The sequence below is a fragment of the Dasypus novemcinctus genome, chromosome 8 (genome assembly GCF_030445035.2).
Source record: "Dasypus novemcinctus isolate mDasNov1 chromosome 8, mDasNov1.1.hap2, whole genome shotgun sequence".
In the NCBI taxonomy this organism is placed as follows: Eukaryota; Metazoa; Chordata; class Mammalia; order Cingulata; family Dasypodidae; genus Dasypus; species Dasypus novemcinctus.
This window is the reverse complement of record NC_080680.1, coordinates 128,783,479-128,795,995: the sequence shown is the minus strand read 5'-3', so window position 1 is coordinate 128,795,995 and position 12,517 is coordinate 128,783,479. Positions and strand designations below refer to the sequence as shown.

Genomic DNA, 12,517 nt, shown 5'->3' with positions numbered 1-12,517 from the left:
AGCCTGATCCTGAAATGCATGTGGAATTGGAAGGGAGGCCTGAGGAGCCAAAACAAACTTGACAAGGAACACAGCTGGAGGCTCACGCTGCTTGATTTCAAAACTTACTACAAAGCTACTTACTTAAAACAGTGTGGTGCAAGCATAAGGATAGACACACAGACAAATGGACTAGAACCAAGAGTCCAGGGAAAAGTCCACACATCTATGGCCAGTTTATTTTTTATTTTTTAATTTTTTTCATTGTTTTTCTTTTTATTCGACTATACGCCAACAAAATTATGGAATGCTTCACGAATTTGCGAGTCATCCTTGCACAGGGACCACGCTAATCTTCCCTATATTGTTTCAATTTTGGTGTATGTGCTGTGGAAGCGAGCACTGTGACCAGTTTCTTTGTTTGTTTGTTTGTTTTTTAGGCAAGGGAGTGAAGAGTTTAAGAAAGAAGAAAACTGGAAATGAGATAAATACACAACCCGAGAAATGGATTGCGGGCGTGCTACTGGGTAAGACACACACAGCCAGTTTATTTTTGACAAGGTGCCAACTCCAAACTATGGAAAAAGAACTTTCTCTTCAAAAAATGGTGCTCGGACATCTGGAAATCTACAAAATATGCAAAAGAATTAATTTGGACTCCTTCTTCTCACCACACATAAAAATTAATTCAAAATGGATCAACAAAATAAATATAAGAGCCAATACTATTAAAACCCTTACAAGGGAAGCGGATGTGGCTCAACTGATAGAGCGTCCACCTACCACATAGGAGGTCTAGGGTTCAAACCCAGGGCCTCTTGGTCCATGTGGTGAGCTGGTCCATGCCCAGTGCTGATGCATGCACAGAGTGCACCCAGCAAGGAGAGCTGTCCCATGCGAAAAAAGTGCAGCCTGCCCAGGAGTGGTGCCACACACACTGAGAGCCAACGCAGCAAGACGACGCAACAAAAAGAGACACAGATTCCCGCTGCCACCAAGAATGCAAGTGGACACAGAAGAACACACAGCGAATGGACACAGAGAGTAGACAACGGGGGGGGGGGGTTGGGGGGGAAAGGAGAGAGAAATAAATAAAAAAAAGAAAGAAAGAAAATGAAAAGGCAACCTACAGAATGGAAGAAAATATTCAGAAACCAAATATCTGAAAGGTTTTAATATCTAGGATATATAAAGAACTCTAACAACCCAACAAACAAAAAACAAACAAACAAAACTTTAAAAATGGGCCAAGGCTTTGAATAGTTATTTTTCCAAAGAAGACATAAATGACCAAAAGCATATGAAAAGATGCTCAACACATCATTGGTTGTTAGAGAAATGCAAATTGAAGCTGAATGGGATATCACTTTATAACTATTTGGATGGCTACTATTAAAAAAACAACAGAAAATAACAATTATTGGCAAGGCTGTGGAGAATAAAGAACCTTAGTACTTGTTGGTGGGAATGTAAAATGGTACAACCACTATAGAAAACAGTTTGGCAGCTCCTCAGGAAATTAAAGACTTACCATAGGATCTGGCAATTCCATACCCAAAGGAACGAAAGCAGAAAGGTGGACGATTATCTGCTCACCATCGTTCATCCCAGCATTAGTCCCAAGAGCCAAAAGGTGGACGCCATCCAAGTATCCATCAACAGAAGAATGGGTAAAAAATGTGGCTTGTCCATATGATGGGATATTGCTCAGACATAAAGAGAAGTGAGGGAGGTGGATGTGGCTCAAGTGAGGAGAGGGGAGGGGGAAGGGAGGGGAAGGGAGGGGCGGGGAGGAAGGGAGATAAAAAGAGAAGTGAAGTGCTGGAATATGCTCCAACACGGATGAACCTTGGAGGTATGAAGTTGAATGAAGTAAGCCAGACATGAAAGAACAAATATTGTACGATTTCTCTTATATGAAATTAGAATAAGCAATTCATAGAGCCAGAGAGAAGAATAGTGGTTAATGGGGTTGGGGCAGGGGAAATGCAGATTTATTGCCTAATGGGTATGAGTTTCAGTTTGGGATGATGAAAATTGTCTGGAAATAGACTGTGGTGAAAGTTGCACAGTCTTTTCAGTACATTTAATGTCACAGAAATGTCCACTTAAAAGTGGTTGAAATAATTTTTATATTACATATGTTTTAGCATAATTAAAATTTATTTAAAAATTGTAAAACTTGGAAAGCCAAGTAAAGTTACCACAACAGTCCTATCAGAATGCCTAAAATGAAAAATTAAAAAAAAAAAAGTGATAAAACCAAATGCTGGGGTGTGGAGAAACTGGAACCCTTGCACATCGTCGGTGGAAACAGTGCAGCAATTCCGTAAAATCGTGTGGCAATTCCTTTCAAAACCGAAAACTACCTTCCCACACAACCTAGCGATTGCAGCCTTGGGCATTTATCCTAGAGAAATTAAGGTTTGTTTCCATGTAGGAATATGCACACAATGTTCAGAGGAGTTTTGTCGGTAGTAGCCCCAAACTGGAAACTATCAAATATCCTTCCATGGGTGACTGGTCACACCAACGGGTCCAGCCACACCGTGGAATCCTGCTTAGCAACGGCGACCTGCATAAAGCTCCAGGAAAGTACGCGGAGTGGTAAAAGCTAATACCAAGGGCTACAGCGTGCAGGATTCCATCTATGTAACATTTGTAAAACACGCAATTGTGGTGGGGTCAGGGGACGGGGAGGGGGTGAGTGCGGCCCTGAGGGGCAGCGTGAGGAGCTGGGTTGCCGTGGTGCTTCCACAAGGCTAGTCGGGTGGAAAGCTGCACTGACCTGCACACACAGGCAAACTGGTGCCTAGAAAACTGGTGAAATAGAAATAAGCTCTATGAATTGTACCAGTGCCAGCTTCTCGGTTTTGCTATTGTGTTATTAAGATTGGGGAAGATGGGGTGTCCCTCTAAAATTCTCTGCAAGCTTCTGAGAGTCTATAATTATTTCAAAATAAAAAGTTATTTTAAATGAGGTAAAACAAATATTTTTTAAAAATACATATGTGTCAAAACTCTAAAGAGAGGGAAGCAGATGTGGCTCGAGTGCTTGGGCTCCTGTCTACCATATAGGAGGCTCAGGGTTTGACTCCCAGGGCCTCGTGGTGAAGGCGAGCTGGCCAGCGCAGGAAGCGGGCCCAATCAGAGAGCTGGCCCGCATGGAGAGCAGGTGCAAGTGCAGTGCTGGCCCGCACAAGAATGCTTGCCCACATGGAAAGGTGGTGTACAAGATGACGCAGCAAAAAGAGACACAGAGGAGAGTTAATAAAAGACGCAGCAGACCAGGGAGCTGAGGTGGTGCAAGAGATTGAGCACCTCTCTCCCAACCCAGGAAGTCCCAGGATCAGGTCCCAGAGCCATTTAAAGAGAAGACAAGCAGACACAGAAGAACACACAGCAAATGGACACAGAAAGCAGACAGCAAGTGTGAAAACAACAAGGGGGGGTGGTAAATAAATCTTTAAAAAACTCTAAAGAGAAATTGGCATTCAGCATCACTTAATAACTGATAAGATGTTGCAGATTAGAACACATTATTAGTAAGCTTGACCTAATGGACAGATATGGGCCAAAAGACAGATATGAAGCGGTGCACTCACTAATCAAAGTGCACACATTCCTTTCAAAGACATGTGGAACCTTTATAACCATTTGCCACTACTTAGTAGGCCATAAAGCCAGTCCAACATCAAAAGACTGCCCTCGGGCAGAATGCTTTATCCAACCACAATGCAGGTAAGTTAGAAATCAACATCAAAAAGAGAGTTAGAAAGACCAGGCTTTCAAACATTAAAGCACACGCTTGTAAAACAACTCATATGTCAAATAAGAACTCATAATGGAAATTAAATAGATACTTACCCAACTGAAAACAAAAAGAACATGCATTAAGTCAGAGATTAGAAGTATATGTATTTAACAATTTACATTACGAAAGAAGACAGATACAAAAGTAATGAACTAAGCAATGAACCTAAGAAGTATAAAATAGCAGAATAAATGCAAGTAATATGAAAGGACTCATATTAAAATATATCTATTGAGCATATACTATGTATAGCCAAACAGACCAACAAACCCCTCTTCACATAAAGCTACATTCTAGAAAGAATAATAAAGATTAAAGAACATCAATATAAAGAAAAACTTGTTTGAGCAAACTAATGAAGTACACAAACTTCTGACTGGAATAGGCAAGGAAAAAAAAACACCAATAAATTATACTAGGAATAAAAAAGAGGAAAATAACCACAGATGCTGCAGACATTAAACAGATACTAAAAGCACTTTATAAACAAAATTATGTGAATCCATTTGAAGTGGATAGATTCCTAAAAATACAAACCTGACTTAGGAAGAGACAGAAACCTTACACAGTCCTATAAGCATAAAAAAAATGTAAACAGTATTTTAAAATCTTGCCACAAGGGAAACACCAGGCCTCAATGCTTTTACAGGCAAGTTCTGCCATACATTCAGGAACAAATACTCCCAATGCCACAGAAGTTATTTCTAGATAAAAATTTTATGAGACTAGCTATCAAAACCAAAGAGGGAAATGGAGGATTGTGGGAGAATGGTGGTGTAGAGGGTTCCAGAAATTAGTCCCTCCAGCAAATCAACTATTGAGAGAAGCAGACGTGGCTCAGGTGATAGGGCCTCCACCTACCATATGGGAGGACCTGGGTTCAATCCCTGGGGCCTCCTGTGAAAAAGAAGAGAAAGCATGCCTGTGCGGCAGGCCAGTGCTTGCGTGGCGAGCCCAGTGCCCACACAGCGAGCTGCGTACCCCCGTGATGCCTGCATGGCAAACCGAGTGCCCACATGAGTGCCCGTGCGGTGAGCCAGTGCCCGCGTGGTAAGCCAAGTGCCCACGTGAGTGCCTTCGTGGCAGGCTGAGTGCCCCATGGTGAGCCAAGTGACCGTGTGAATGCCTGTGTGGGCCAGGGTCCAAGCAGTGAGCCAGCGCCCATGCGGCAAGATGAGTGCCCGCGCGGTGAGCCAGTGCCCATGCAAGTGAGTCACACAGCAAGATGATGATGCAACAAAAAGAGGCAAAGGGGAGAGTCAAGGTGAAGCGCAGCAGAGACCAGGAACTGAGGTGGCGCAATAGACAGGGAACCTCTCTCCACACCAGAAGTCCCCAGGATCGAATTTCTCCCCAGCTCTTCCTAGAGGAGAAAGATGAGAAGAGAAGACAAAAAGAGAAATAGATACAGAAGATCACACAGCGAATGGACACAGACAGCAAAAACAGCAGGGCAGAGGAGGGGGAGGGGAGGGAGAGGGGGGAAAACAACTCTTGAACTGGCAGGAACTGTCTGAACCAACTCTTTTGCAACTGTGGAGTCTAGAGAAACACTGTGCAGCATCAAGGTAAGATCTGGGTGAAGAAGCTGGTAAACTGAAGTAAACCAGGGAATTTCAACCTCCAGGGCAGGGCCACGGTCCCCCATCCCAACCACATGGCTGGCAGCAGCGCGGGCTCCAGCCGAATCCTGGAGCAGCGTGCGGGGCCAGCCTGGGCTGGAAGGACCTAGCCGTCCAACGGCCGGGGGGTGCGGTCTGGCCAGTCCTCCCTGCGTTTGATCAGCTGCTTCAGGCGGCTGGGAGGCCAGCTCTGAGAGTGGCCCTCGCTCCAGTCCCCACCAGGCAAAAGCAGCAGAGGACTCTTTAAAAGCCAGTGCCTTTTTTCATTTCTTTTTTCTCCTCCATTCCTTTTGGAAGCAAAAATAGTTTAGAAAAATCACAAATAGACGGGCCTATCCCACAACAACAACAGCAACCCCTGAGGAGAGGGAGAACTGGATTTCCAGAGTTTTAGCAATTTAATATTTACAACGTCCAGTTCGCAACAAAAAAATTACAAAACACACAAAGAAATGTGAAAGTATGGCCCATTCACGGGGGAAAAAAAGAACTTGCCAGAAACCATCCCTGAGGAAGCTCATATATTGGAATGATCGGGCAGACTTGAAATCAACTGTCTTAAATATGTTCAATGACTTAAAGGACTCCATATATAAAGAATGAAAAGGAAATTAGGAAAATACTATAAAAAAAAAGATAGAAATTATAAAAAGGAACCATATAGAAATTTTGGAGCTGCAAAGTACAGTAATTGAATTGAAAGACCCACTAGATGGATTCCAACAACAAATGGGGACAGAAGAAAGGACAGGCAAATTTGAATACAAGACCAATGAAATGATGCATGGCAGTGAATGAAAGCCCATAATTATAAAAAAAGGAAAAGGAAAAAAGAAATGATGCAGGATGGGAAGTGAAGGAAAAAAAATGAACAAAATTGAACAGCTCCTGAGGGACCTGTGGGATACCACAAGTGTGCCAACATATGCATTACTGGAGCCACAGAAGGACAAGAGAAAGGGTCAGAAAAAGTGTTTGAAGAAATAATGGCTGAAAACTTCCCAAATCTGATGAATGACATGAATAGACACATCCAGGAAGCTCAACAAACTCCAAGCAGGACAGACTCTAAGAGAGCTACACCAAGACACATTATAGCAAACTGTCAAAACCCTATGACAAAGAGAGGGTTTTGAAAGTGAGAGAAGCAACTTGTCACATACAAGGAATCCCCAGCAAGATTTCTTACCAGTTTACAAACATAATCCACTATCTATTTTTGGAATTCATAAAAATATCAAACTGCTACAATGGGTAAAGGTAACTACATAGGTAAATATAAAATCCTGAACTATTGTACTTTTGGATAGTAACTGCTTTCCTCCCCCCACGTGACTTAATAGGCAAATGTGTAAAATAACATTTTAAGTCTGTTAATGGGTATATACTGTATAAAGATATAATCTGAACCAATAGCAATAAAAAGGGGGAGGGATGGAGATATATAGAAGTAGAGAGTTTGAATACTACTGAAACTAGATTGGAATTAGGTTGTCAATCTAGATTGGAACTAGGTTATTAGTTTAAGACTATATATTTGATATGGTTTATGTTTTAGCTTGCTAAAAGCAATATACCAGAAATGGGTTGGCTTTTACAATTAGGATTTATTAACTGAAAAGCTTACAGTTTTGAGGCTGTGAAAATGTTCAGATCAAGGCATCAGGTGGCACTCTCATCCAAAGACCAGCTGCCAACACTCCTGGACTCCTCTGTCACATGGCCAAGCACATGGCAGCATCTTCTTGTTTATAGCTGCCTGGTTTCCATGGCTTCCTCTCTCAGCTTCCATGGGCTTCTCTGTCTCTCTCCCTATTCATCCTGTTTGTAAAGGACTCAAGTAAAGAGATCAGGACCCACCCTGGGTCACACTTTACTGAAGTAATCTATTTTAAAAGCTCTTAACTGAAGTGACCTAATCAAAGGGTCCCACCTACAGTAGGTTCATACCCACAGGAGTGGATTAACTCTAAGGACACTATCTTTTCTGGGGTCCATAAAAGCTCAAAACTGCCGCAGTTTAATATCCAGAATATAGAGAGAACTCCAAAAATTCAATAATCTAAAGACAACACAATTAAAAAATATGTCAAGGATTTGAGTAGACATATCTCAAAAGAAGATACTCAAATGGCCAATAACTATATGAAAACATGCTCAAGATCATTAACCTTAGAAAAATGCAAATTAAAAGTACAATGAGATATCGCTTCACACCCATTGGGATGACTATTACAGAAATGAAAAGTAACAAGTGTTGGTGAGAACACAGAGAAATAGGAACTCTCATACTTTGCTGGCAAGAATGTAAAATGGTGCAGCTACTACTATGGAAAACAGTTTGGCAATTCTTCAGAAAGTTAAACAGAATTACCCAACAATCCAGCAATTCCACTCCTGGGTATAAGCCCAAAATAATTGAAAAGCAGGGACTCAGACAGATATTTGTTCACCAATGTTCATTGCAGCATCATTCACAATAGCCAAAAGGTAGAAGTATCCATCAACAGATTAACTGATAGGGGAAATGTCGTCTGTCCTCACAGTGGAATATTATTCAGCCATAAAAATGAGTGCCAGTACATGCTGTACAACAGGGATGAACTGTGAAGACATCAGGTTGAGTGAAAGCAGCCAGACACAAAAGGACAAATGTTACATGATTTCTCTTACATGAAATACCTAGAATAAGCAAGTTCATAGAGATAGAAAGCAGAATAGTGATTTCCAGGAGTGAGGGGAAGAGGGCAATGGGCAGGTTATTGGTAAACGAGTATGAGTTTGGGTTTGGGATGATGAAAACAGCCTGGGAATAGGTAGTGTTGAAAGTTACACAGTATTGTCAAAGTACTTTATGTCAAAGAATGACCCACTTAAAATGGTAAAAACGATTTTTGTGTTATGTTCATTTAACCACAGTTAAAAATTAATTAATTAATAAACAAATGGAGACATTACAAGAAAGGAAAAATAGTGGTGAATCCTATTCCAGCTATGTATAAAATAAGATAATACAATGCATTCAACTTGGGGTTATTCCTAGGGATTGCTTAATATATATTTTTAAAGATTTATTTATTTATTCCCCCCCATTGTCTGCTCTCTGTATACATTTGCTGTGTTCTTCTGTGTCTGCTTGTATTCTCATCAGGGGGCGTGGGGGATCTGTGTCTCTTTTTGCTGTGTCATCTTGCTGCGTCAGCTCTCTGTGTGTGTGGCACCACTCCTGGGCAGGCTGTAATTTCATGCGGGGTGGCTCTCCTTGCGCAGGGCCACTCCTTGCACAGGGGACACCCTTACGGAGGGGCATCCCTGAGTGGGCCGGCACTCCTTGTGTGCAGCAGCACTGCGCGTGGGCCAGCACACCCCACGAGCCAGGAGGCCCTGGGTACTGAACCCTTGGACCTCTTATATGGTAGGCAGACACTCTATCTGTTGAGCCACATCCCCTTCCCATGCTTAGTATTTTAAAATTTATTATAATTCCTCACCTTAATAGAAAGATCATATGGTTATCTCAAGTGATGCAGAAAACTAGTCATGCTGTTTTTTTTTTTTAATAATTTTTGAAACTAGGAATTTGCAATAAAACTTTCAGCAAACAGTAGTTTTAATGGCCAAATGTAAAGGCATTATCTTTTATGACCAGGAATGAAACTGTAATGTAACCTAGTCAATTCTATTAAAAATTTAGGGAAACGGACTTGGTCCAGTGGTTAGGGCGTCCGTCTACCACATGGGAGGTCCGCAGTTCAAACCCCGGGCCTCCTTGACCCGTGTGGAGCTGGCCCATGCGCAGTGCTGATGCGCACAAGGAGTGCCCTCCCACGCAGGGGTGTCCCCCGCGTAGGGGAGCCCCACGCTCAAGGAGTGCGCCCCATAAGGAGAGCTGCCCAGCGCAAAAGAAAGTGGAGCCTGCCCAGGAATGGCGCTGCCCACACTTCCCGTGCCACTGACGACAACAGAAGCGTACAAAGAAAGAAGATGCAGCAAATAGACACAGAGAACAGACAACTGGGGGAGGGGGGGAAATAAATAAATAAATAAATCTAAAAAAAAAAAACCCTTTAAAAAAATTTAACTGATCATGTATTAGAATTATTAAGGGATAATTACAAAGGTAAGATAAAATACATTGACTTCTATGTATCAGCAAAAAGTCTTTAGAAAATTATTTTAAAACAATAAAATTATAATGTTACCAAGGACTAAATCTAACAAAAAATGTTCAAAATCTGCAAGGAGAACATTATAAGATAAAATTTTTGAAAGACCTAAAAGAAAGTCTAGTAAATGAAAAAATTAATCATGTTTTTGGATAAAAGACTCAATATTTTAATGATGTTACTTTTCCTCAATTAACGTAGAGATTCAATGCAATTCCAATAAAAGTCCTGTTAGGGCTTTCCCAGGAACCTGACAAATTGTTTTGTTGGATGAGCAAAGGGCACAGAATAGCCTAGAAACTTGAGGAAAAGTGGGGTGAGTGGGCCCTCGTTCCTGCAGCCTCTCTGGGGATGGGCATCACGGGGCATGTGAGTGCCAGCTGCTGCCTGATGCACACCACACAGCGCCCTGTCTGTGGAGTTGGGACCCACGACACCCCAAGGCAGGCGCAGGTGCTGGGGCCGTGGCTCCACCTTTGGGGACATGACCTGGATCCTCGCCTCACGTGCTACACTAAAGCCACTTCCAGGTAGAGCAAAGGCTCGCACACAGCAAAACCATACAACTCTTAGAGAACAAAAGCAGGAAAGACTGCTCATACAAGGCCCAAAGAGCAAGGGTGTGGTGCATTTGGACTGATGAAGAAATTCCATTGTTCACCTGCAAAGGGTCAAGCTATATGTACAGATCCCCCACAAAGCAAAAAGGAAAAGATGAGCAATCCATGGAAAATGGACTAATGACTGGGGCAAATGCTTCATGGAGGAGGTAGCCCTTTTGCGTACAAGAAGGTGCTCAACCTCTTTTGTAATTGAGGAAATGCAAACCAAAATCTCAAAGACGTACCTTAACACTCTCCCCAGATTCTCGAAGGTCAAAATCGCACAACACCAAACGCTGGCAAGGATGTGGAGTCATCGGACTCCATGCACATGGGCTAGAGTCTGGAAAACAAGTTGGCATTTGCCAGGAAGGCACACGACAGCCCAGCAATTCCACTCCCAGGAAGATGCCCAAAGGCTTGCAAGTGCTGATGTACGCGGGAGCAGACTTAGGAAAAGCCCAAAGCCAGCAAGTCCCAAAAGCCTGCAGTGTGGAATGGGAAGGGCTGGCGCCTCCACCCAGCGAGGGCAACGCAGCAGTGAGACTCGGCGCCCCACTGCAAACGTCAACACGGATCAGTCTCGAAAAGGCCAGGTGAGTGAAAGAAGCAAGGCATGGAGCCACGTCAGTGTCTAGAAAGGACAGCCAAAACCACAACATATATTACTTAGAGATGTTGACAGGTGGTAAAACCATAAAGAAACGTGAGTGGGAACCAGCGCCAAGTTCCGGGGGCGGGGGGAGCGGACACCTCTGGGGGCGCACAGGGCGGGGCGCCGAGGGGTCAGCGCTGTACTAGACATAGTCCCTTCATAAGCTACACGGGTGTGCACGTGTGCTCCCATCTCCGCACCTCACCGACAGGTCCAAGGTGCGCTACCCGCTCTGTGAACGCCCTAGCCCTCTGCAGCGGCTGGGTGCCCTCCCCACGCGCCCTCCCAGGGCCAGTGCCCACCCCCTCGCCGCTCGCTGTGCATGCGCAGAGCCCCGCGGCGCAGCACGTCTGTTGAAGGGCTAGGTGAGCACATGACGACGGCGGTGAGGCTGGACGGCCTTTTCCGATTAAGGCGTTTCCGCCACAGGACACTGTGGCTTCCGTTGGGGACACTGAGGCAGGGGCAGCCACGGCCTCAGTAGGACTCAGTGAACCCGGGAGGGCGGCGCCGCATGTGCTCCAAGAATCCCCGGACTGGCCCCGTTCCTGCTGCGCATTCCTCCGCCAGGGCCAGGGCCAAGGCCAAGGCCAGCGCTGCACATCTGGAGCCCCGCCCTGGCGAGGGTCCCCAAGGCCCCGGGCTGCGCCGCTCGGAGCCCCTCCCACCCCACGGCTCAGGCCCATCCGGCCCCCTCTCGGGGCCCCCCAGCCTGCCTTCCCAGGGCCAAGAAGGGGAGGGCCCACCCCTGCGCCCCCGGGCGTGGCGGGCACCCCCTGCCCCCAGTCTGGGCTGTTGTCCTGGCAAGGATAGACCAGAACTCGAGGGAGCCAGGCGCGGGGCGGGTGGCGGTGCCGGCAGCTCTGTCAGGCGGGCGCCTGCAGGCCCCGTCCCTTCCTCCGCAGGCCCCATGACGCGCCTTTTTTTCTCCTCCGGGTTTTCGGGGTGGAAGAAAGGGCCGCGGCGGGGCCAGCCGGAGCTGTGCCTGGGGTCGCGGGGCCACACCCAGGGCGTCTGTGCTGGGCCGGGTCAGCCTGGGCTTCCAGCAGGCCCAGGACCCCCGGGGCTCCCGCCCCTCCCGACCCGGCCCTCGACGAAGAAAGGCCCCTTTGCTAGGCCAGGGACACCAGGCCTCGGTCCGGGCACCCAGCCCGGCCCTATTGTCCCCGCAGCTCCCGCCAGCCAGGGCGTGGCCTGCTCCCATCAAAGGCCCCCCTTTTTGGCTCCCCCCCAACTCCCTGGTGGTCTTGCCACATGGCCCCTGTGACTGAATGGCTAGGATTCTTTGCGCTGGAATTCCCATGCCCAGGGGACAAAGAGGGGTGGCCCTGGGCCAGGGGAGAGGGGTGATGGCAGCCCAGTGTCCCTAGCCACGCTGGCATGCGAGGTGCGGTCACAGCAGAGACGCACTGCCAGACGGAGGGAGGGGGGTGGGTCGGGCAGGGGCTTCTAGAGACCTGTGTGTCCACTGGTACCCTAAGCCTGGTTTGGGGAGCCCTTGCCCTTCTCACCCTCTGGCTCTCTGTTGGGGAAGCCCCCCTTCCCAGACCAGCTGCCCCTCCCCCCCTGGACTCAGTGGGACCATGGGCCCCCCATGCCTCCCTGTCACCTCAAGGGGGGGGAAGGGGCTGTCTGGGGCAGGGGGAGAGACCTGAGGGCTGCCAGGCAGGAGGAGAGCA

General features: G+C 46.2%; 1 non-coding gene across 1 annotated transcript; it reads right to left on the bottom strand.

The window, feature by feature from the left end:
• Positions 1-275: 275 nt before the first annotated feature.
• Positions 276-382, bottom strand: LOC111761501 (U6 spliceosomal RNA). The gene has a single exon (XR_002794847.1). It is a non-coding gene; the product is annotated as a U6 spliceosomal RNA (small nuclear RNA).
• Positions 383-12,517: the final 12,135 nt, after the last annotated feature.